General features: G+C 36.6%; 1 long non-coding RNA gene across 1 annotated transcript in view; it reads right to left on the bottom strand.

Moving 5' to 3' along the window:
- The window catches only part of LOC132013042 (uncharacterized), a 40,279-nt gene extending 15,249 nt beyond the window's left edge, over positions 1–25,030 (bottom strand). Inside the window, exon 1 of the long non-coding RNA XR_009402857.1 lies at positions 24,995–25,030. This is a non-coding gene — a long non-coding RNA (uncharacterized LOC132013042). The remainder of the gene's footprint in view (positions 1–24,994) is intronic.
- Between the last annotated feature and the right edge of the window lie 787 nt (positions 25,031–25,817).

The raw sequence follows: 25,817 nt of genomic DNA on the forward strand, positions 1-25,817 counted from the left end.
ATGGACATCTAGGTTCTTTCCATAGTTTGGCTATTGTGGACATTGTAAAAAAAAAAAAAAAAAAAAAAAAAGCTTCTGCCTTCGGCTCAGGTCATGTTACCGGGGTCCGGGGATCGAGTCCCACATTGGGCTCTCTGCTCCACAGGGAGCCTGCTTCCTCCTCTCTCTCTCTCTCTCTCTCTGCTTGCCTTTCTGCCTACTTGTGATCTCTCTCTCTCTCAAATAAATAAAATCTTAAAAAAAAAGACATTTGAAAACGGAAATCATATACCTCTCCACATTGCTTTATCTGTAGCACACAGCAGATCAGTAAACACAGGATAAAAAAAATGAATTTTAGTTTTCACATTATCAAAAACTCAATATCAAGCTATGAAAATACTTGTGCTGCTTTTTTTTCTAGGCTTTAAATACTTTGGATAGATTGGTTTGATTGTTGACAGGTAGTTACATCTATCTGATAATTATGGCACTTATGTTTATAAGCTTTGTTACATGGCATCATTTATCAGATGACGAAACAGAAATTGAGAATCCCAGGTATGTGATTTTGTTCCTCATATGGATCCCAGGAGGCTATTTCCCACCCCCGTTATTCTTATTTTCTTCCCCATTTCTTTTTTAACCTTCTTCAAAGTTAAACAGAAGTGACATTAAAAAAAGATCCAGAATTCTTTCCATTCTTTCTTCTCTTTTCTTTCTGCTCATGCAGGAATACATAAAGATTGTCAGGGGGGCATCTGGGTGGCTTAGTCATTAAGCATTGGCTCCGGTAATGGTCTCAGGGTTATGAGACTGACCCCACATGGACTCTCTGCTCAGCACAAAGTCTGCTTGAGATTCTCTCTCTCTCTCTCTCTCTCCCTCTGACCCTCCCCCACTCATGTAAACACAGGCTAGCTCTCTCTCATGAGCTCTAAAATAAATAAATAAATAAAATCTTAAAAAAAAAAAAAAGATCCTCACAATCTGAACTCTGAGGCACAAATCTGAAAGACTTTCTTTGAGGAGGAAAAGAATAATTGGAAAAGCAATTATATTGAGCACCTAGTAGGTTTCAAGTGTTCCACTGAACTCATCATTTGGTGGAAGGTAGATAGACATGAATTCAGCACATTATAGTCCAACTTTGTGATAAATGAGGCTTCTTGAAAGGTCCTGAGGCCCTCTCAAGGGGTTTGAAGAACCAAAGTATTTGCTTAATATTGTTAAGACATTTTTGCCTATTTTACTCTCATTCTCTCATGTGCTTGCAATGGGGTTTACCAAAGGCTACATAATATTTGATATGATGACTCATTGAATGAAGAAGCTTATAGGTGAACCTAGATATTAAAGAGATTTGCTGAAATGTAAAACAGTGTCATTCTTCTCACTAAATATTTTGCTTTGGAAAATGTAGCTCTTTCATGAAAAACCTATTTATGGTAAAGTAATAGGTTTATTATTGTTTTCAAAAATAAATTGGTAAATATTTTTTAACTTCAGTTTTAGTTTTTGGTCAGGTCAATATTCATAGATCTAATACCCAACTATTAAATGTCCTCAGTCATTTTTCGTGTGAAAAAGGGTTCTGGGACCAAAATGTTTGAGAACTGCTGACATAGCAGTTGAGTGATGACCAGGTGTGGCAAAGGGCGGATTCTGCCATGTGTCGGTCAGTCTTCTAGGACCTCAGTACTAAGATAAGGAGAGGTATCCAGTACATACATGTAAATATCAGCAGTAGTCTTTCTCTGAGTTGTTGAGCACATGCCTTGTAGGACATTCTGTTGCCCCTTTCTTTTTCTGATCATTGATTCAGAAAGCATCATCATTTGATTCCTATGAAAGTTTACATCACTGGACATATCTCTACAGTGCAGTAAATTTTAGTTGAAGTATGACAAAAATGAATAGACCTTCGAGTCTCTAGTCTGTTTGTAGGTATCCTTCTTCAGGTGACTCTCCAAACTCTTGTTTTGCGTGTCATGCCAAGCAGGTGTGTGATCAATATTTATCCAGTTACAGACTGATTGATCAATAATCTTGCCTAAAGATCTGCAGAAAGCATTAGTTCATTCTTGGTGGTCTAGTCTATTAACCATGTGACAGATTACTTCTATGAATAGAAGTATTCAACTACTCTCTTATTCAATGTAACTGTCTCATATTCTGAAAGAATGAATACAAGGTCAGTGTAAGTGTCCTCAGTGCCTTGGGAGAGGATTTTAGGGTTGCTCTTTTTAATAGACTTTTGCTAAGAGTAGCAAAGGCACCATAAAAAGAACAGTTAACGAAACTTGTTTTCTTCATTACCAAACTTAATATAAATACTTCAACATGAATGTTCTTCTCTTTTTTTTCTTTTTTAAATTATTCATGAAGTCTTTGCTTGAGTTGGGGGGTGGTGATATACAAGAATAATCTCAGAAATGATTGCAATTAGGAAAGCAGTAATATAATATTTTTGATCCCCTACTAATATAAGGACAATTTGTAATTCAAAAAAATATGATACAATAAAACTAAGAATTCAGGTTAGTCCTTAATTTGACCTACATTAAATAATTATGATGTAGAGGTAAACTCATAGATAATTTCAAGGTCTCCAAAAGGATTCAGCTTAAGTAAATGAGATCTTAGATTTTATACTCTGACATCCCTTGCTTTTATTTTTCCCTCAAGTGCAAACTCACATCAGGATCTCTTTCTTATGCAATTAGCAAGGTAACTGCCTTACCTAGCTGGCATTGCCCCTTTTCATTTTGGGGTCTGTAAGCATTTGCCACTTGCACTCAGATCATGTTTTTCTGAGAGGCCACAGAGTGACTTTCTTTAAAGCTATCAAAGCTTTCCTCATTATCCTTTATGGGCTGTGCAGAAAACATCTCAACTATTAGACATTTAACTGAGTGCAGTAGAATGGGTTTTCTGGCCCCCTCCAGTTCTTGGGTAAAAGCTCTGTTCATAATCAGTTTCTGGTTTTTAAAATGACCCTCAAGAGGTTCCTTCCGGTCCACTTCAGTTCCCTTTTTAGTGTCCCATTGATTTTCCAGACTTTAGGAACATGTCCTTAACTGCCTGCTTTTCCATTGGCTCTCTCTACTGAAAGCTAAAGGAACACTTTGTTACTTCATACACCAAGACAGGAATATCTTGAAAACTAACACACCATTTATAACAGTACAGTTTACAATAGCATTTCCTGCAGAAAGAAGGTGCCTTTCTCAGAACAAGAAGGACAATTTCTGCACCCCATTTAGTTTTAAAACTACAAGCAACACCCTTGTTTCTTGTCAATAAAAAGCCAGATAGGATAGAGTAGCAATCACAATACATAAATGATATTATTTGTCCCCAGAGTACATACCAAGTAGTAATTCACTCAAAGAGCTTGCATGAATTATAAATAGGCAGGAAAGCACAAAGAGGGAACCTCAGTCCAGACCCACTCCCCACTGCTCATACACGAACAGTTTAAAGTCAGAAAAGCTACACAAACTATGTAATGAGATTGTGAAGGTATATAATTTACTTTTGATTCCCCTTCTGCTCTAAATCTCATTTTAAATAATATAAGGATGCTGCAGAAGCTGTGAATCCGAAGATACAACACTGATTAAATTTTAAATCACATAAACTAATCAATATAGAATCTGAAAAATCTCTTAGGAATGATGGGACTTTCAAAAAAGATGTCCCCTTGACTCCACCCACCCCTAAAACAAAAAAACAAAAACAGCAAGAGAAGAACAAGAGAAAAACCTTAGGTCCTAAACTACACACAGACGTGGAAGACAGAAATATAAGCTTGCAGAAAACATGGGCATTTATGAAGCATTTGGTAATGCAATGGTGTTCACTGAAGGGCACTGCTTTGACCTGCAACTCAGGGGCAAAGCCATTATTGTTTCTGTTGCTGAGAAAAAAAGAGTATTTGTGTTGTAATATAACATATTGTTATATTGTCCAGTTCTTTTTTAGCCTTTAAAATAAAAAATTGTAGTCATTTTCCAAAGAAGAGTCATAGAATGATCAGATCATAAGCTCTATAAATAAAAATATGCCAGAGACCCTCAGTCCTGCCTCAGAATACAGTATTCAGGGGTCCTATTTTCTTATTTTTTTTCCTCTGGCATTTTCCTTGAGGTCCCTTTGAACAAAATAATCAGGGAGAATTGGGAAGGTAAAAGGGAAAGAAATCTTTTCCTCTTGCAGAAAAGAATAATTGTATAGAAGAATTTCACACACACACACATGCACACCCCAAAAAGCAATAGCTGAGTTGAAACAGAATCGTTATCAGAAAGCCTGTGAGAGAAAGAGAAAAGATATAAAGGCAAAGACTCATCTGAATGATCCTAGTTAAGGGTCTTACCAAAGAGACAGCTGAAGTTATCTTTGAAAACTGGTGAGTCGCCCTGCTTGGCTGAGTTTGAATTGAATGTTCCCAAAGTAACATTTCACAAACAGGGATACCCTTCCATTTCACACTGCTCTTTCTTGAAATAGCAACACCATTTAGCAATATTTCATATCAAGACAATTACATTGTAGAATTATTATAGTCTTAGTGCTTCATTAAAATTAAAAAAAAAAAGTTAAATCCCTGTTTTGTTGAACACAAGAAATGAATAGTAAATATTGATTTAGAATGAATGCAAACATTTCCCTAGGAGTGGATAATTACTGCCTTTCTATGCAAAACACTTATATTTGAAGAAGCACTTCACTTACTTTGCCATGCGGTATACATTCTTTAGTACATTGTAAATTATACGTTGTCCTGGACAGTGTCTGCTCTATAATTTCTTGTGTCTCTACACCAGAGTCAGTATGTAATTTTAAACTACAAAGTTTCTGCCAACTAGGAGAACAGGCTTAACTCTTTCTCTTTGCTGGGTTCTCAAATCCTTGCTGGAGGAGATCTGGAAAGCAAGAGGACAGATGATCTCAGATCTGGGGCAGTTTGGTCTCTGTTTTTAGACTAACAGAAATGCCGCTAGTTAACTGGCCACAGATTTACAAAGTAGAGACTAAATGGAATGTAAAATGTATGCACCTAAGCCAGTTTAAAGCCTATCTAGACAACACGAACTAAATAATTAACATTAGAAATTCTGAATGAGGCTGAGTGTTTTAAATATCTGTTGCAGTAAGGTGTAGTTAAATAAGAGATATTAGAATATGTCACACTTTAGAATATATCTTTTGTCAAAACCGTTGATCTTCATAGTTTTATCTCTCTGCCAAGATATTTGCAGCATAGCACTATTTAAATTATATAAAGAACTATATTTTAACCATTTCAATATCAATATGTAGATATTGATTTAATTCAGAAGTCGATGTTACAATACTTCTAATTGGATTCCCTAATATAGAAATACTAAATAGAAAAAATTATAAAAGATCATGTATATCTTATTTGTAATTTTTACATATAATATAACACTTTTCTAAAGTAATAAAATACTTGCAAAATTGCCTCAGATTAGAAAGACTAAAGTACTCACCATTCAATTCTCTGTTTCTATAAAATTATTTCGTGTTCAGTTGCTTGTTTGTTTCACATGTAAATGATACCATACAGCATTTACCTTTCTCCGTCTGGCTTATTTCACCTACCATAATGCTCTCAGAATGATCTTTGTTAGGGCTATGGTGAGGGAAAATGGGAAGATGTAGGTCAAAGGGTACAGACTTTCATTTATAAGAAGAATAACTTCTGAGGACCTAATGTACAGCATGGCGATCGTAGTTAATAATATTTGGTGTTGTATACTTAAAAGCTGCTGAGAATGGATCCTAAGTGCTCTCTCACTACACACATACAGAGTTAACTGTGTGAGAAGAAGATATGTTAATTATCTTTATCTTGATCTTGGTAATCATTCCACTGTATATGTGTGTCTGCATATATTATATAAAACATATATGTTATACTGATAAATATAATCGGGCTGTACCCTTTAAATATATACAGTTATGATTGTCAGTTATTCCTCAATGAAGTTAGAAAATACATAAATAATTTTTTTAAAGGAAGATTAAATTATATGAAGAAATGAAAGCAAAGAAATGCTACTCTTCAGGAGATAAATAAGATGAAAGCAAGTGATTGTTTCTGTTTGAGCATGCTGCCTTTTATATCACTTCCATACAATCCACACGTTCAGATCCTGTGGGATTTAGTCATTTATTCTCCCCGTTTTCAAACTACATATAACTTTTTAGCTTTGGGATATGTTAAAGTTTACGATATAAGAAAGATAAACAGTAAGAGGAACCATAACATTTCATTAAGATTATACTGTTTATAAAGGTATTTGAAGAAGGTGGATCAAAGTTGTGCCCTTGCATGTGTCATGTAGTACCTTGTGGGATCTCTTATGTTTATACCCGCTCCCATTATTGGTTTATTTTAGACCAACTTGCCTGATCATAGGAACTGCCTGGGGAGTTCATTAAAGAACAATTCTCAAGACCTTATTTCAGAGAGTCTGACCCGATAAGTCTGGAACAGGGCCCAGGAAACTTTTTTTTTTTTAAAGCTCCAGATAATTTTTATGATTAAGTTTAGTAAGTATGGTTCTAGGCCTTCATCTAACATATTCTCTAAGCTCAATTTTGTTCTTAATCAGTGTGAGCACTATATTCACTAGTTGTACTTCAGGGGAAAAGGGTAAAATCTCCTCTCCAACATGCTCACTGAGAAATACACTAATAGTGTCAGCATTAAAAAAAAGCACAACTAGGGCTGACTTTAAGTCATACCAAAATAAAACTAATTGATACCAGATCTGTTCCTTAAAGAAGGTATTGACAGAGGTGTGCGTTAAGAAACAGGAAGATATGAGTTACTCAAGTGCAGATTGAAAAGGAAGTGGACACAATAAATGGACACAGAATCAAGGGGGCTGGATGGAGAGGAAACTGCTAAGTCAACCATGTCCTAAATGAGTCTAAGCTCCGCTCCTTGCAAATAAACTAAATCCAACAGTTGTCTGAGAATAGACTTAGTCTGCAAAAGATGATGTGGACTTTGTGGATGCTAATTTTTAAAATGCAAATGACAATTTAATACTTCCATAGAAATTATGAATAGAGACCATGTTGGTGAATTTGCTAGCACATAGAAAAACTTTTAAATGCCAGACTGGATCATAATCATCTGATCAAATCCAGCCTTGACCATGACTCTGCAAAGGTGTGAAGAGGTATTTTGGAAGAAAGTGGGTAGATGCCCTAGATGATGTCAATACTAACATAAATGACCTTAGTGAACATCATATATATTTTGTTTTTATAATAGTAAACAGTCAAATTTTACACATCATAAAGGTAATAAATAGGTACGTTAATGTGTTTGATTTGTCCATTTTGTCCCTCCACATTTCTAGCCACTTGAAACAGTAAATATTGTAGTTTTTTGGGTTTTTTGTTTTGTTTTGTTTGCCTTCTTTAAGGTACTTGTTAGCACCATTGGCAGTACAAGAGGTGTTGGGTAACACATCAAGGCTCTTACTAAAAGGAAAACAAAACCAAACGCCCAGAACAGGGTCTAGAATACAGCCCTTCACAGCCCTGGACTTGGGGGTATAGCTCAGTGGTAGAGCATTTGATTGCACAGCCCTGGACTTCATGCATTCACTAGCTTTAGGAACATTCCAGTAATGTTAAAAGGTGCAAAAGAATATGCATCTTCGAATTGGTAATATGTAGAACTCTTACAGTGAAATGAACAGATAGATAGGCAGCCTCCTAAGGTTTTAAAGATGTTTATCAAAGAAACTCAAAGACCAACAAATAAAGGTAGGCAATGGGTAATCCCCACATTATTCCCCAGGGCACGCAGACCATGTCAAGATGACATGAGTTGCTTAAAGTCACTTTGTCACAGCAGAACTTTTGCCCTTCAAATGTGGTTATGAAAAACAATGAACAAGAAGCATATCTCAGAGCAACCAGAGTGGTGACTGGAATGCTTTCCACCACCAGAAGGAAGAGATCCTATTATTCTAGTCCCACAGAATATGTTATATATCCCAAACTCATGGCCACTATAAGCTGTTTCTCCTTCTCACCTTTTCTAAATGGTAATCTTGATGAATTTATCCCCTCATTTCCTCCTCCATTGTCGATGGAGATGGTAATGGAAAATACCATGTAGAGCTTTGTGAGTAGCTTATGAAATTGCCACATCGACATCAGCCAATACATCTCCATCAATGATCCTAAACTTGCACTGGGATGCGGTAACAAAGTGAGATATGGGTTTGTATCTCTTTTGAAAGAAGAGAATGTGTTCATAGTAGAGAAGTGGGTTGGGTTATTTTAGGGAAGGGCATTACAAAATTGTGCACATGTGAAAAAGAGTATATGTAGGGAAAAATGGACCACAAGGGATAACTAGTAAGTATATATCCACCAGAGATATTTGGGAGAAAATCTAGTCTTCACTATGAGAATTATCTCTGTGCCACATTATTTCCCCATGTATCCTCTAAGAATTCTAGCTGTCAGATCACCTATGCTGGAGGGCATATTTGCCGTCATGTGTAGACAGCTTGCCTAGAATAAAATCGTCACAGAAGAAAGTAAAAGCTGGAGAAGGAAGGGAGAGAGTAAGAAGGATGGTGGGGGACGGGCAAGGAAAAGGAGGTAACAGGCACCCAGAAATCAGAATTCCTAGAAACATAAGAGAATACAAAAAAAAAAAAAAAAAAAAAAAAAAAATTCAAGTTGGTTTTCTGTCACAGTCAATTGAAAAGGTCCTCATTAATACAGAATGAATTGGCTTTTGATTCAAATTTCATAATAGCTTTGCAAAGGTGGGGTCATATAAGAACACTCTTATTGACTCTCTGTCATTAAGTCAGTGAGAGTAGAAAGAGGAAGCAGATTTTGTATCTCATTCCCACAGAGAAATGGAATCTAAGTTCACCAGGATATGCAACCAGAAACTATCCTGATCCTGAGGTCAATACCAAACAGCCATAATAACTAACACTTACTGAATTCTTAATATGTGCCAATCATTATACAACATTAATGATATATTTCTATTAACCTTGCCATCCCCGCAACAACCAGATGAAACCATTTTTACTTGCACCATTGTGCAGATGGAAAAACAGACTTAGAGAAGATAGACAATTCGCCCAAGGTCACCCAGCCAGCTAGGACTGGACCCTGAGCTCCTTGTCCTTACTGCCTATTCCCTTAACCACCATGCCCAACTTGGGACAAGTATACCAAATGGAATACTTCCCAAATACCAAAGAAATTCTTGTATTTATCTTTATCTCCTGTCCAAGTCCAGAACGAGAGAGAAAAAGTGTTTTCCCTCTGCCAACAATACCACTAACATTGCTACATTGACATTATTCAGCAAATAGCTTTCCCTTAGTAATCATGGTGAGAACTCTCTGCCTGAACATTACAGACTGTTTCCCAGCAAGCACAAATCCAACTAGAAATAGACCACAAATTTCAAAAGTAGTAAAAGAGGTGGCATGTAATTGGTATTAATTCTGCTTTGAGATCTACTTCAAGACCCAACTGACTTTTGGACGGTAGAACAGAATCTCATTTGCTTGGCTGTTAGTCAGCATCGATGTTCAAACTTACCCTACTTCAGTCCTTGCGGCAGGACACCAATTCAGAAAGCTGAGTGTTCAAAGGAATGTTACTTCTGCAAACTGCTTTCTTAATGTCAGAGGAGAAAGCATCACAGTTGTGGGGAAAATTGTGCATCTACCAGGAAAATATTCATCAGCCTACCCAGTTGGTCATTCCCTTTCCCTTTGGCTATCTGGACATATTTTAGTCTGTATTAAAATATCCACAAGATCTCCACTCTTAATCATAAAGCTTGAGGAAAAAAGATGTCCAGGGAAAGTTATTTTCAGGTATAAAATTAGAAGCTCCTTTGAACTCCTTTGCCTCAAGATTTGCATAACCATGAGGGCCAAGAAATCAAACGATAAAAATACCAGATACTACAGATTAGAAATGAAAAGTAAACCAGCCACATGCCAGTTTCTCGCTACAAGTTCCAGCCGAGACCAAAATCAACGTGACTGAGAGAAGATGTAGTGTAGAGAGAAAATCTCCCAGGATAATCAAGGGATATATTTCCAAGTCTAGTTCCCCCCACAGAACTGTTTTGTTTTCTCACATCAATGAGCTAGAATAAAATGTGGATCCCATGATCAAGCTGGCAGAAGTCCTGCTCCCTACCTGGATGCTCGCAAATTGTAAATCACAACTTTACAAGGATTTAACTTTTCCCTTTCCAAAATAATCAAATGTTGTGGTGAGGGGGCCACTAATCATGACAAAAAATATACTGCAAATTCTTTCTTTTGGTGCCAAGTCCAATAAGTTCTCTGAGTGAAATTAAATGCACGATCTTATTCCAAACCACAGCTTCCCTTGGGGATGTTCAAATCTCAAGTGGGGGCTGAAAGGCCAGCTGTATCAAAGCCCAGGGTTACACCCATTTTTCAAGTTGGTTTGTGTGTGTGTGTGTGTGTGTGTGTGTGTTTTCCTTTTTAAACTACTGCCTGTAGTGTAAATGGCTCAGACCCCTGTGCTTTCCAGCCCGTACAGTCAGATCAGCGCTTCATACTTTCCATACTCTGCCACCAAAAAAAGTGGGCCAGTCCCTGACTTTTCTTAGTTTCTCACAGTTTTTGTTTATTTTAAGAGATTCTCTGTTGAACTCCAGGGACCGGGGCGGGGGGAGGGTGAAAGAGATGGGGGGTGGGGGGAGACAGAAATCTGTTATGTTGTAAACAATGACTGGCTCCATCTCTTAGATCTGCAATATCACAGGAATTAGAGACTGAAAAGACCCATTAGGTCATCCTGTGCACCCTGTGCCAACACAGCACTATTCCCCACTGTAGATTATCTCTTCTGAGAGTTTTTAATATGTTTAAAGGGTAGCCAATGATAACATAGCTTCATTTTATTTCTTTTACCGCTTTGTTCTGTCCCGTCTACAACATGCCATCTCTAAGGATGGCTGCGGGGTGACTTCTCAGAGGACATCCGACTGCCCGTGAAGAATTAAAACAACATCTGTGCTATGCAACAACTACGTTCCATAAGTTCAGCATGGAAGCATCCATAAAGGCAAATTTTAAAGAGCCAACATTTAGTCCCAGGGATGGAACAGTGACAGGAAAAGCAATTTGGCCATAGACATAGTCTATGTGTCTAGTACATTATACCCCAAATACACTGTGTCAGTGCCTATATGTTCACACGGAGCACATAGACATACTCATCATTACCCTAGAGTGTTTCTGTTTCCTAAAGTTTGTGCCAAATGCTGCATAATTCACGAAAATGTGATCCAAAATATTTAAGGTTATGTTTCTCACAATTTTCTTCTTATATCTCTTAAGTCACACATTTTAAATGTCAACTGGTATAGAGAAATATTTAATTTCAAGGATACTCCGCCATTGCTTTAACTCTTCCCTAAGTAGTTTTGTTTTTTTTTATCTTCATTCTTTCCTAAAATAATGTAGTGTTTCAGTTTCTTTGTACATGTTAAGCCCCGGTGCCCTACGTTATTAAACTACCAGTTCCATACCTCAGGAAAAGAGATACAATGTGAGAGAAACCTCAAATGAAGAATGAACCCAGTGTGTGTTCTTGAATGGCTACCATCTCAATCCACTGTCCTTGAAGGCTAATTATAAGAGAACAATTCAATGTTACTATTTGAAAGTATACCATCTTATGCGAAAATTATAATCAACACTGATAGAATATGTATTTTTATTATGTCAGTCTGTTATATAGTATTTTCTAGGCATAATGCAGGATGCATTTTAATTTTTAATGCATATAATAAGTTGCCCATCTTTGATATGCGGGGTGAGAAAAAATAATTTCTCACCATTCTGCTAAAAGGGGGGATAGTTTAGCAAATAAGAGTCTGGAGTATGGACCCTTTAGAAGTTTTGTGATTGTGGACTCTACCAGTTACTCTCTATGTGAATTTGGTCAAGTTATTCATCATATTTTATTGGTTCTAAGACATCATGGATAGTAACGCTGAGGATTATTTTGTGTGTGATTAAGAAAACAAAGCAATGCTAATTAAAAGATGACATGATACATGGAATTTTTTGACACAGTACCATGATACATGCCAGCAAAATACCAATGCTGTTTCAGTTCCATAAGAGTGCTATACCATTGTCTCTAATTTTTCTTCCACATCACTTTAAATTATTCTGCAAGTCTTGATTTTATTTTTTTTATCTGATCATGAGGAGTCAAGAGCAAGTTTTGAGACAATAATCAGAAAAACATTTTAAAAAGCAATTATGGGGGGAGAGTGAAATAGGTGAAAGAGATTAAGAGGTACAAACTTCAAGTTACAAAATAAGTCATGGGGATATATCGTATGGCATAGGGAAAAGAATCAACACAATTGCAATAACTTCGTATGGTGACAGATGATAAATAAACTTATTGTGGTGATCATTTTGTAATGTATAAAAATATCAAATCAGTATGATATACACCTGAAAATAATAGGCTATCACATGTCAATTATACTTTGATAAAAAAATAAAATAGGAAACAAATATATGTAGTTGCAACAATCCACATATAACTGAAACAACAATATAATTATCTATGACCAAGCACATTCATAAACAAACAATGAAAACTATGCCATGATTGGCTTATAAAATGCTATCCATTATAAGACCCATCCTGAGATCAGAGAATATATATGTAACAGCAACAACAAAAAGCGGCCCTAACCCTATTGATATTTCCCATGCTATGGTAGGAAACTCCCTTCCTAAGTAAGGCTCTATTGTGTTTCCACCCTCAGGTCACCTTCTTTTTTTTTTTTTTTTTTTTTTCAGATCACTTTCTTAACAAAGAAATAATGAGATTGTCCTTGAGACAGAGGAGTGTCTGGATGGTAGCCACAGATTTGGGTTGCATCTCCAGCAGTGTTCCACATTAATCAGTTGACTTGCTTATCACCTGGAGTAACCTTAAGTTGGATTTGTAGTCAGCATAACAAAACAAGCAAACACATTTTTTAAAAAATTAGAATATTTATCAAATTAACAAGGGGAGTTATGGGAAGAAAAGAGCACTTTTTGGAATCATGCAAACTTTTTTTTTTTTTTTTTAAATTGGGGCTTGCTGCTAACCAGTAGAGTGGTTTTAGGCAAATTTAATCTCCCTGACCTTAATGTGTTAGACTATTTTGTAATACAACTTATTGAAGTTTGAGATCTAAATGAGATAACGTATATAAGAGTCTTCCCCTGAAACTTGATACATAGTAAACACTAAATATATTTTAGTTGCTTTCCCATTAAAGTGCCAAGGATCAATGGAGATCATTTTTTAGCAAACATGATTATTATAAAGGTGAGAGAAGGGAGTGAGGTGATTGATACAATAAAATAAAAGGACCAGAGATTAAGGATAAAAGTAATAGTTTCTACAAAGGCCTTTATTAAAATGTAGAGGTCTGTTTATAAAATCAGTGATTGATGATTTATATAGTACTCCTCAAGAAAAAGAGCCTCACTTACTCCCAAACAAATGTATATGACAGAGGGATTCAATCTTCTTTTTATAATTTCAAGAATAGAATTAAATGGGAGAACTTTAGAAGAAGAAAGTTTGCTCTTCTCTGGACAAAGCTATTCTGATGGCTGGTTTTCCTTCAAAGTCTTCCCGACCACTGTGGCTAGTGGAGCTCATTAAGCCTTTTGTAGAACTCTGCTCCTTTGCTTCATAGCTCTACTAAGAATCAGTTATTGTGTTGTTCATTTATTTGTTTAGCTGGTGACTTAAAGAGTGGAATTATGTTAGGGTAAAGAGCATGACCTCTAAAACCATCACACCTGCCTTAAATCCCTGCTCTGCCACTTACTAGCTGTTTCTTTTTGGCAAGTTACACCCTCTTCCTTACCTGTAAATGGGGAAAATAAAAGCTTCTTCACAGGCTTGTTAGAAGGAATAAATGAGGTAATATGCATAAAACACATGGTAACCAACCTGCAGTGCAGTCCCAATAAATATTAGGTGGTGTTGTTTTGTATTACCTTCCTCTGTGTTCCAAAGCCTAGCTTAATTCCTGGCACATAACTGGCACTTAATAAATGTGCATTAAAGAAATGAAAGAATGAATATTCTGAAGAATATTCCTAAGAGAAGACCAACAATGGAATCCATTGCTCTCTGACATCCTAGTCCCTATCAGTCAACAGAATTGCTGAAATACCTCTCAGAAAGGGTTTAGATGTCATTCTATAATGTGTGGGAGATTAAATTAGTTAATCAGTAAGGCGTCTTCCAAAGGGAAGATTCTGATATGATCTAAGATAGTGTTCTTATCTCTTCCCCTGCTCCGGTCCTAGTTTTCTCAAAGAGAAAATAAAGCTTTTTAACTAGATAACCTCTGGTATCCATCCTATTCCAACATTCTATGATCCTATACTATACGTGAGCCAACTGAACCTGTTATTATATTTTTTCTTCAAAAATAGGAGATGAGTTTTTCATTTGGCAACTCAAATAACCTGGTTCAATTAGCACCTGGGACAGAGTTTTTCTACCCAAGGGGCAGGGAGCCTAGCAACTTGTGACAGGCTGTAGTCACTGCCACTTGGTAACAGAAACATAAACAGTCCATTCCCCATGCCTCCTCTTTCCACTACTGGCTTCTCCTTCACTTCCCACCTTCCAAAGTAATACAGTCTTGTCTTATACAAGCAGCTCCAAGGCAGAGGAATTCCACCCACACGGCACTGCAGAAATTAGAGCCAGAAAACTCCTATTAGGTCACATAAGCCACACCCCTTCCAGAACAAGAACATCCTCTTCAACTGACATTTCAGCTCCTCTTCTGGCTTCAAAATAAAGCCGTGCTTCAGTGGTTCCTGTATATGGTTTGAATAACAGTTTATAAGCATTCTGGGATCTTTTGAAAATAAAGGTTCCATATAAAGTGATACTGCTATTTTGTTTGTTATAAAGTTGTGTGTGTGTGTGTGTGTGTGAGTGTTTGGCTTCTCTTCCTGGGAATAGTCACAAGATTTTTCACAGAAGAAATTGTACCAAGAAGACTTCGACTTGATTTCTGCCAAACTTCTGATAGTCAGCCATTCAGACCCAGTTGATTAATGCCCCTATTGCCTTGCTGTGAATGTATAATAGAAAAATTAGTTTTGTAAACAATTAAAATATGACTTAAAGTAGTACATGTTAATTATTGCTAATATATTTGCTCACATTTTCCTCAACTTAAAGTATATATTTATTTATTGTCAATGTAAATTCCGTTTAATTTTAATTGTATAACAATACTTCATTGCCTTTGGATATGAAAGCTTATAATTGTTAATTTGCTGAACATTCAACATTTTAAAAATCTGTTTGCTTGTTTCATTGCACTGAACATACAAATTCAACTTAACATTACTCCAGGTGACAAGAAAGTCAACTGATGAACGCAAATGTCAAACACTACTGGGAATGCAACCCAAATCCTGGGCTACCATCCAGCCACTCTTCTGTCTCAGGGACAATTCCATTATTTCTTTGTTAGGAGGGGAACATGACGGTAGGAAACAGAGTCTGAGATGACACAGTAAGTGGTACTTTGCATACTACTTATGGATTTCTTCTCTTGAAGAGCTTGAAGAAAATAGTCCAGGAAGATGTTTCTTTTTAGCACACACACAAGCAAAATTAGCAATACTGCACCCATTTCATAGAGAAGAGAACTTGATTGTGGAGAAATAGGGTCACTGGTCATTGATTGCAACTTAAATCACAATGACAGAGACAAAACTAAAATCTGTCTCCTAAGTCCTAGCCCATAATTATACCCAAAAGACCATATTTTCTTAAAACCTACAGAAATAGAAACTACAAAGCACTCTACAAAATGTAAAGTGCTACTAAAATGTATAATAGTAATAAAGTTCTGAAATGAGATAGTTTATTTCCTCCATCTGAAAGTATGTGAAAAAGAAGAACTATTGTAACTAATGAGGATGAACTCAATATATTCTGAAGAAATTGCTATTCTTTTAGATGCTGCAATAAGTTACATATTTATCAAGGAAGTTTTGTAAACTAAAGATAATTTCCTGATCTTACAAGAGCTGTTATTCACATTGGAAAGCTCTGGATAATTGCTATTAGTTATGTCTGACACACAACTAACACAGAGAAATCCAATCATGACCCATCATTGGGAATGGACCTCAACTTCCAAAACATTCCAACTGAACAGAATTCAGAGGGAGATATAGACAGATATGCACTACTTGGAAATTTCAAATTGAATGAAGTGGAACAAGTCTTCAAAAGAATAAACAGAAAATGGGGGGCTCAAGGAATAAAAAGCTATCAAAGAGAACACTGAGAACACAATTCTTGGATCAGTTTAGAATCACAGAGACTGGTATAAATTAGAGAAAATACTTTAAAGTTATACTGAATAAGGGGCCAAGTTTTAAAACCATTAACAATAAATAAATGAGCCAGTGTGAAAGAATATCAAGATTTCCCTAGGAGCACCTGTGTGGCTCATTCTGCTAAGCAACTGCCTTCAGCTCTGGTTATGATCCCAGGGTTCTGGGATCAAGCCCCAGTTGGGTTCCTTGCTCAGAGGGGAGCCTGTTTCTCTCTCTCTGCCTGCCTCTCCCCCAGCTTTTGCTCTCTCCCTCTCTCTTTCTCTGACGAATAAACAAACAAAATCCTAAAAATGTTTTAAAATTTAAAAAAAAAAAAAGATTTCCTTAAAAGGAAGCATTCCTCACAGGAATAGAGTAATAGAACATAATATTAAAACACCAACATTTATACCATACTCACCAAAATACGAATTATGTTATCCATTTCTCCATTTAACACATCTACCTATTAATCCTAGACAATGCCTCAAGGTGGGAAACCATTAATCCATTTTAGGGACCATCTAAGGGCTAACAGAAATACCCAACAAGTCTCATTTCAAGTTCGCTTTGGACAAGGAGGATCACAGAAAGGCTGCTCAGGTCACTGCACTGAAAATTCAAAGGCCTCATATAGGCTCAGCAGGAAGAGTCTGCAATCAATTATTGCTGCCTATCATGGCTATGGGAGGGGGGAATCCAAATCCACCTGCCATTTGTTTGATTTTCTGATCTAGTCCAACCCTCCTAACTTACAGGTGAGGAATCTGAGACATAGGGAACTTACATTTAGGAACAAAGAGCTGAAGTAATTGGCCTAAGGGTAGACAAATATTAGGTTGTTATTTTTTATTGAATGCAGGTACACTGATGTCGAGTTCCCTACATTCCTTTCTACTATTGCATTACAAATGCTGATTATTTGGAATTCTACAGGAGATATAACCCACACTTAGTTATATTTCTGTAATAATATAGTCTTAGTTCATTTTACCCTAAAAATCTTAAATATTACGTATTAATTTTTTTTCGAACTCCTAATATATATATCTTTCTGAAAAAAAATAACTTCTTACTAAAACATAATTTCTCTTTCTAGGACATTTAATCCAATAAGTGTACTGATTTTCCTAGACCCCATTCCTTGTTTCTTTTTCTTTTTTTCCTTTCTTTCTTTCTGTGTAGAGAGTATAAATCTAACCGACTTAATCTCATTCAGTGTGATACTAAAACTAGTAATGAAGTGTAGAGGAACTATTAATATACCAACTTCCTCTAAAATGCACACCAAGATACTCTTGAGAAATATCAAATTACAAGCCATACTCCCTGGAAGCTTACAGCAAGAAGTATGGAATATCCATTGGCCCAGCATTTACCTTCTATAACCACACCCGATATAGAATTACATTTCAGAAATCCAAATGAAATGTTATGAATAACCAAATCGTTATTACAATGGCAATAATTGGATATCTAATGTCCATACCAACATAAAATAACCCGGCACTAGTAGGTGTTGTTCATCACTTAAACTTCCTTGCATTATTTTAGGATTTTATTCACCTTGTGTATAGGTATATTTATTCTAAAACTTACTTGAGTGCAACTTGCAAAGACAAGAAAGCAAACATCTCTACAAAAGGCTCCTTGTGAGAAAACACACAGATTCTATGAAGATGGCTTGTAATGAAGTGCCTCATGCCCACTGGGATTTTTTCAACATTTTTTCAAACTATCTATATTAGGTGGTCATTGGGAAGTTAATGGCATATGGGCCTTCTTCTGAAAAATCCTGTAACCCAGGCTCACCTTTAAAAACTACAGCAGGGGATAGGATAGGCATAGAGCATATTTTATGACTGTTACTACTTTGCCTCTCCAGCTGCCCACTGAAGAGACATTTTGGTTTAGGTTTGCCTATCATGGTAGCATGGGCCAATTGGGACCCATGGAAGGTTGTAATGAGGGGCTCTGTCAACCAGTTTCATTATTTCAGAAGGCCCATGGGAATAACACACTCAGCAATAATAAGGGTGCTAAAGCTAGAGTGTCAAATTGCTTTCAGTTAACATCTTATCAATTTCATATGAAAACTCTTACTACCTCATGCTTATCAGTCTCTGATTGGTAACTGTATGTGTTTGATTAGTAAAATATAATACAAAAACAAATAAATTGTTCGCTTGAACATTAAAATATTTCAAAACACAGAGTCTTAGACAAAGAAGATAATAAGAGAAAACTACATTAAGGGCTTAAGATCAGTATAATATGCTTCATAAAGACGATGATTGCAATGCAATAGCTAAAACTTTTATAAAACTTTTATAGCATTTACTACGTCTCACTCTTCTAAGCATTATACATACACTAATTCATTCAATCATCACAATAGCCATATCAGGAAGGAACAGTTATTAGCCCATAGTAGGCCTATAAAATAAGAAGTGAACAAACAGAGAGAGACCATCAAAGGACATGCTTACAATCATACAGACAGTAAGTACTGAAACAAACATTTAAAACAAACAAACAAACAAACAAACAAAAACAAAAAAAAAACGCATTTAAACCAGTGAGGCCATGGAATCCATGCTCTGAGTTGCTCCTTTCCAGAAGTACTCTGTCTGGGATCTTATCATTAATTACAATAAATATAACATAGCCTAGTGGCTTCCTTACATATAAAATTAGGGATATTGATATTAGTCTTCTCCAGAGTTGTTGATAAGATATAATAAGCTATTTTTTTGTAAGATTATAGAGCATTACTTGGCATAAGATAAATTCTGTTAGGTGCTTGCCAATCTTAATAATAATAATACTCTTTTATACTACATAGCACTTTTTCTTCCCTTGAGCACAAATCAACATTCTTATCTGTGTTCAGTATGGTTAACAAATAAACTTTCAAAATGACTTTGCTTGGGGCACCTGGGTGACTCAGTAGGTGAAGCATCCAACTCTTGATTTCGGCTCAGGGCATGATCTTATACAGTCCTGGGTTCAAGCCCAGGTTGGGCTCTGCAGTCAGTGGGGATTCTGCTTCAGGATTCTCTCTCCCTCAGTCCCTCCCCGCCACTCAAATAAATAAATCTTAAAAATAAATAAATAAGTAAAATGACTGCTTTTCTCTAACTACTAGTATGCAAGGAAATTCGATTGGCTGTCTAAACAGACCCGATTAACTGATCCATCGTTGGGTAAAAGCTCAGGTGAACATTCCCTTTGCAAACACGGAGAGACAGGGGATGGGGAAAGGAGACAACAGGATTCTGGTAGAAGTGCACGGGAATCAGAGGCCTCAGTGCCACCAAGGACTTTTACTGAGTATTGTTTTTTCTTTCTACCTCAATACAAACACTCTTATGAGACTGTGATTTTCCACTAAATCTGTGTGCCTAGAAACAAATTTTAAAACTATAACATCCACCACATGATCTATACATTCTTTGGGCTAGTGTATCATTGCATAACATTACTCAGTTCTAATAACACTCCTTCCTTTGAAGCTCTGTTGTAGAGGAGAGTAATTCTACAGCAGCTTTGAAGTATACTCCCTTAAATAGAGTAAGAGAAAATGCCATTGTTTATCTCACTACTATTTAAGAGTTAATGAGAGATTTGCACCTGTACAGCTGTTGTGGACTGAAACTAGCTCATGGAGTGAATGTGTTTTCTGCTTGAGACAGTTGTAAATGCCTTGAGTAAAAACACTGAGGACTGCTAATGGATAGGTTTATTTTAAAGCATGCCATCTGCTATCAATCATAGAGAAGTATAGGAAGCAAGTTTGGCTGGGCTCCCTCCTTGCGAGCCTGATAAAGACAGGGCTCCAGGACTCGGGAACATTGAGTCCTCAAGAGAATAAAACATCAAACCTACTCAGCAGCTCCACTAACAATAATAAAAATGCCTCTGCCTAAAGGTGACATTCTGAATTTACGATTATTTGTGTCTATAAAGTGTATTCTTTGGCTCCTGACTCATTCTGACTGTCTCACTCCGAGAACAATACATTAAGCCTGCCTGGAGTAAATGGAAATCCTATCCTTTTATTAAACCAGCAGCCAGTACCTGAGACGATCTAATGCTCTGTATCATTGCAGGAAGATTTTCAGCTCTGTTCTGTTCCTTTTTTCAAGATTTTTAGTAAGAAAATTACAAATGAAACCTATGTTAATGCACCAAGATACATAAATAATGTAGGCAATTTATGTTCCCTAAAAGACAAAATAAAATGAAATGAAATAAGAGAGTAAATTGGAACTAATCCTACTCTTCTTCTATCATCTGCCTACTACAATGCCATTGGAAAATTACATGTTTGAGATATGTGTTAGTAAAATTGAGAACCAGTTGCTTGGAGTTATTGTGTTCTGTATGCCGTATGGACCAAGTATGTTTTCAAGAGGACAAAACATTATTTCCTCGGAAATCTTCCAGCTGTGGAATCATAACCAATATTGCTTTCAAAAATGGATCCCAAAGTATTCCCTGAAAAATGTCGAGCCTGGCTTATTAAAAGTGCTGCCTGCTGAAATCCTCAGTGGATAAAATGAGTTGTGGTGGCATTGGAACCTTCCATAGCTTATAATGTTAGATTCTGCCACAAATCTGCAGCTTAACTTAATTCTACTGTTAGCCTGGAAAATGGAGTTGTGAGTATTTAGGGAAAACCCACCTGGCCAGCAAACTCATGAGCCTAATTAAAGTTAATAGAGAAATTAAAAGAGGAAAACATTGGCTCAGCAGTGGTAAGAAGAAATGTATAAGGCAATAGAAATTCAGGGCAGGCACTTACATTTTTGTGTTCTGCTTTTGTTAGAACTATTTCTTCCTAAACATCTAAAGGAGGAGTTTATATTATTTGAGTTGCTAGGTATTATGGGTGATGTGCTACAGTACAATAAGTAATTTTCATACTGAAGGAAATTAATGTTTTAGGTTAAATAGTAAAGAAGTGGAAATACTGATTGAGTCAACGAGTGTACTTACAGATCTGCTGTGTGCCCAGCACTCTCCTAGGTTTGGTAATATTGGGACTTTTACTAAATTAACACCAGTTCATTAGTAGTAATATTAGTAAAAATATTGGAATTATATGTAATATTGGCAAAAGGCATTATCCTTGCCCTTTGTGGAGAAAAATGTCTGACTTTGAAAGGGATTGAATTCCAAAGTGATATTACAGTGCCAATCTTAAGAACTAAAGTCTTAGAGATAAAACATGCCATAAGACTTCAGAAAAGGGGGAGAAAAGCAAAGTCTGCAATAGCCCAGAAAAGCTGGTTAGGAAGCCTTGTATTATTGCCTTAAAAATAGAAGGAAGACATAAATGAATAAAGAGAACCTACAATTTACACATAAAAGGATATAAAAGGGAATTACCTGCTGACATTTTAGCACACCTTCCAATGCAGGATGGGATTAAATGTTGAGTCAAATTACAAAATACACCTGGGGCAGTAGGCAGCACCAACAATGCTTTAGTCCTTTGACGGTGGTCAAAAAAATCAAATGTCCATACTGATGAGGCTGGAAATGCATTAATGTCTGAGTAAAACAGGTTAGGTCAGAGTCGACGCATGGCTGGTAAAGGTTCCCTGCCTCATCTCAACAGGCAGGTGCCTCTACCCACACGACATACCAGTCAGTGCCACGAGAGGAAGAGAACCCAGAGTTACCAGACCTGCAATTTATCAAAGGAAGCTGGACGCCTGGCTTTTAAGTAATACTTCCCAATTTATTCAAAACTTCCATGGTCAAACTAAACCCCTTTCCACTGTGGGACAGTTCCAGCAATCCTGCTCTGGGCTTTTCAGAATGTCCACGACATTCAGAGACGTGTGAATGATTAATTCTAAGAATCCCGAACACCAGCCCAAATGCTACTAAAAGTTCCTGTATTCCATTTGAAGTCCTTCTACCTGGTGGACTCAGGCATGTTTTCATGAGGCCAACTATATGAATTATTTTAGAGGAACCAGTCTGTTTCGGAAACTGCTGAAGGCTAGTCTTCCTTACACCAAATCTCAAGTCTCTGACAAATACCTCCAAGAAGCACCAAAGAAACCAGCATTGTGATGGGCCTGTGTTGCCACAATTAGACCTGAGCAGTCCTATCAGGAAGAGAAATACCTGAAGATTAGCACAGTAATTTGTTTCTTTAAACCTGAATCATTTAATCTCTTCTGAGAAAGCGGTGGTCTATGAATATGGTCAAAGAATTAAAATCGCATTTATAAAGTGATTTCTAAAAGGTTTTAATGCTTTTGATAAAAAGAATGGGTCATTAAAATATAGTTAATAAACAGTATTCAGAACTAATTAACTTAAATACCCCTACTTAGAAATTATATATACTCACTGACTGAATCAGAAGAAAGTTATAATACCAGGTAGGTATTACCTGATGTTTTCACAGTTAATATTTGCAACATACAATCTACACATTGAGAAAAGGAAGCTTTTAAACCAAACTGATGCCACACTTGTACTTCGAGAAGTCTTATTTTTTCATACTATTTAAGGACAGACCTATATGAATTATTTAAACAATACTGCCAATTCTAACTACATATAATTCCATGCCATTGGGAAAATGTTTCTGAAAGCACTGTGTGTTTATTAATTTGGTCAACAACTATTTACTGAATTCTTACAAGTTTCTGTACTTGGTGCAGAAAAAAATACCTTACTGAAGGAACTTTGTGTAACTGGATTGAAAATCATTTCTTTTAGTTTACTTCCCTTGCATTTTAGGTTAATCTCAAATTCAAAGTCATCCACATTAAAAGTCACATGCATAAATAGCAACAGATTCAAAGACAGAAGCTCTTGCTGCACACCAACACTTATCAAATACAGTCTATACCACATGTAGGGCTATTATTAATATTGTAACAACTTTCTCCAGTCTAGAACGTCAAACCAACCACAATATCAAGAAACAGGTGACCTTTGGGAGGTTAATATGCCAACCAAATAATCCAAACTTAATCAAAATCAATGACCTACATGTAAACAAAGAACAACATTGACAATAAAATGCCATCTCTTGCATACTCGAATCATCTAAGGGCTAAGACTAGTTCTACCTTAATCACAAAGTTACTATCAGACCTTGAGAAAAGAGATACCACCTCTCTGCTTCTTGTTTCTCCCCTGGGAAAACAGAAAAAGGAACTAGGTGTTCTCTTAGCCCTCTGCTCTATCTAGAATTTCTCATTTGTTTTATGCTATTTCTATTTCTGTGATGGTTATGCTTATGAAATACTTCTTTTTATTTTGATATGGATTTTTTCATAACTTATTTACAGATTAGACAAACATTTTCCTTTTTTGTATCTAACAAAGCTCATTTTCCTTCTTACAAAAATAGTTTTCTGTGTATCTACATAATCATCCATCCATCCATCCACCCATCCTAGATGGAATGGCATGCTACAGGGAAAATCACGGCTACAACTTTGGTGTATTTCCTATTAGTCATTTACTTATGCAGTTGTGCATACATATTTATACAAAGATGTCATTAAACTGTGTCAGTTTCTTACTCTTCTTTTTCCTCCACTCTACATCGTGTCAAAGACCTTACTTCATACCTTTGTGTATCTTTTAAAAACGCAACTATAAACTCTTCCGTTAGATGGACACATCACCATTTCCCAAATGTTGGATGATTGTTTTCACTTTTTGCTTTGCAATGAAAATCCTTGTTAATATCAGTTATTGTACACTCATGACTACTTCCTTAAGATCAATTTCTAAGTACAGATACATGATTTTTAAAGCTTTGACTTGTAATGCCATCATGGTACCCAGAAAGATTGTGTCCATTCACTCTGCCACAAGTGTAGAAGATTGTCTATCTTTGATAAACATGGCGGTGTTTTTACAGGTGGCCCATAACAAGAGATGTTACACTGCTTCCTAGGGAGCAACAGGGAAAGGAGTACCATCTTAATCTCTAATTTTCTCAATCATAGTTTTTGAGTATTCCTGAAAGCTTAAAACTGGGCTCTGTGCCCACCCCTTACACAAACACACACACACACACACACACAGCTCCCGTGGTCATACATGTAAGATGAACCTTCTGATGACAGCAAACAGACTCCTGCTGACATACACAATCAGGGAAAGGGAGGACTTTTCTGAGACCACTTGGTTATAAGCCAGCTGTCAAGAGGCCACAGAGAGCGAGAGTGAGTCTTTAGGGGATCCTGCCTGGTTGAGAAAACACTTTCTGAGATGATAGGAGTGTTACATGGCGTAGATGGAAAAGATCTTTCCCTTTATCTACTAAAGAAAGAAAACTTGCCAGGAAATGAAGTATTTTCAGAACCAGCAACAACAACCAAAAGAAAAATTTGTGAATTTTGCCAGCTAGCACAAGGAACTCGGCCACCAGTCAAAAGGCTCCGTGTCCAACTCAGAGCTGGATTCACTTTAACAAAAATTTCCCTCTTCAGCCACCTAAGTGTCTGTTGAATTAGGCAAGAAGCCAAGCTGGGGTAGAAATAGTCACTCACATGAAATGTCCGTTTCCATTTGGATCTCTGTGGCCCTTTCCCATGTCATGGTGAAAAAATGCTTCCTCTGCTTGGATGTTTTCAGGATGCCTTGGTTTGAGGAGGAAGTTAGATCTGCTGTTCAGAAGGCATCCACAGGAGGGGAAGCCACAGCTCTGCACAGTCTAACCAAGCTATCCTTGCTTAAAAAAAGGAGAGAAAGGACAGGACAGGAACAGAAAAGAGGAGAAAAGAGAAGAGAAGAAAAGGGAAAAAGAAGGAAGAAAAGAGAATATGAGAAAAGCAAAGAAAGGAAAAGAAAAGAAAAAAAAAAAGAAAAGTATCCCTCGCCCACTCCTACCCATGGTTTTGATGTTGAAAGAAACCTATTGTGGTTTAAATGACTCGGTCAGCTCTTTTGGGATTTTCCAAAGTTTCCTATAAAAAGAAATCTGTGGGAAATGAATGATTGCTTAATCACTAACATATGCCAATTTCTCAAAACCTGTTATCTTTTTGGTATTTTGAATTGTATTGTCCCAACTAGTGAACTGCTGTCTTCTAATAGTTTTAAGTAGTGATGCAGACTAGATAGTCCCTCTCTCTCTCTCTCTTTTTAGCCTTTGAAGGGTGATAGTTAAAGAAAAAGCAAATGCCACAAAAGGGAAAGACAGGTTGTTTATGCAGAAAAATAAGGGGACAGCATGGTGAGGGGTGGTGGGGGTAGAATGAGGCCATTGTCTAGATATATAGTGGGTGGAGGGAAAACCTGATTTCTTCAATTACCTGTGTACCATAAACAAAATTATATTTAGCCTCACTTAAAAGAATACATGCTCTATTT

This window comes from Mustela nigripes, chromosome 3, assembly GCF_022355385.1.
Source record: "Mustela nigripes isolate SB6536 chromosome 3, MUSNIG.SB6536, whole genome shotgun sequence".
NCBI lineage: Eukaryota > Metazoa > Chordata > Mammalia > Carnivora > Mustelidae > Mustela > Mustela nigripes.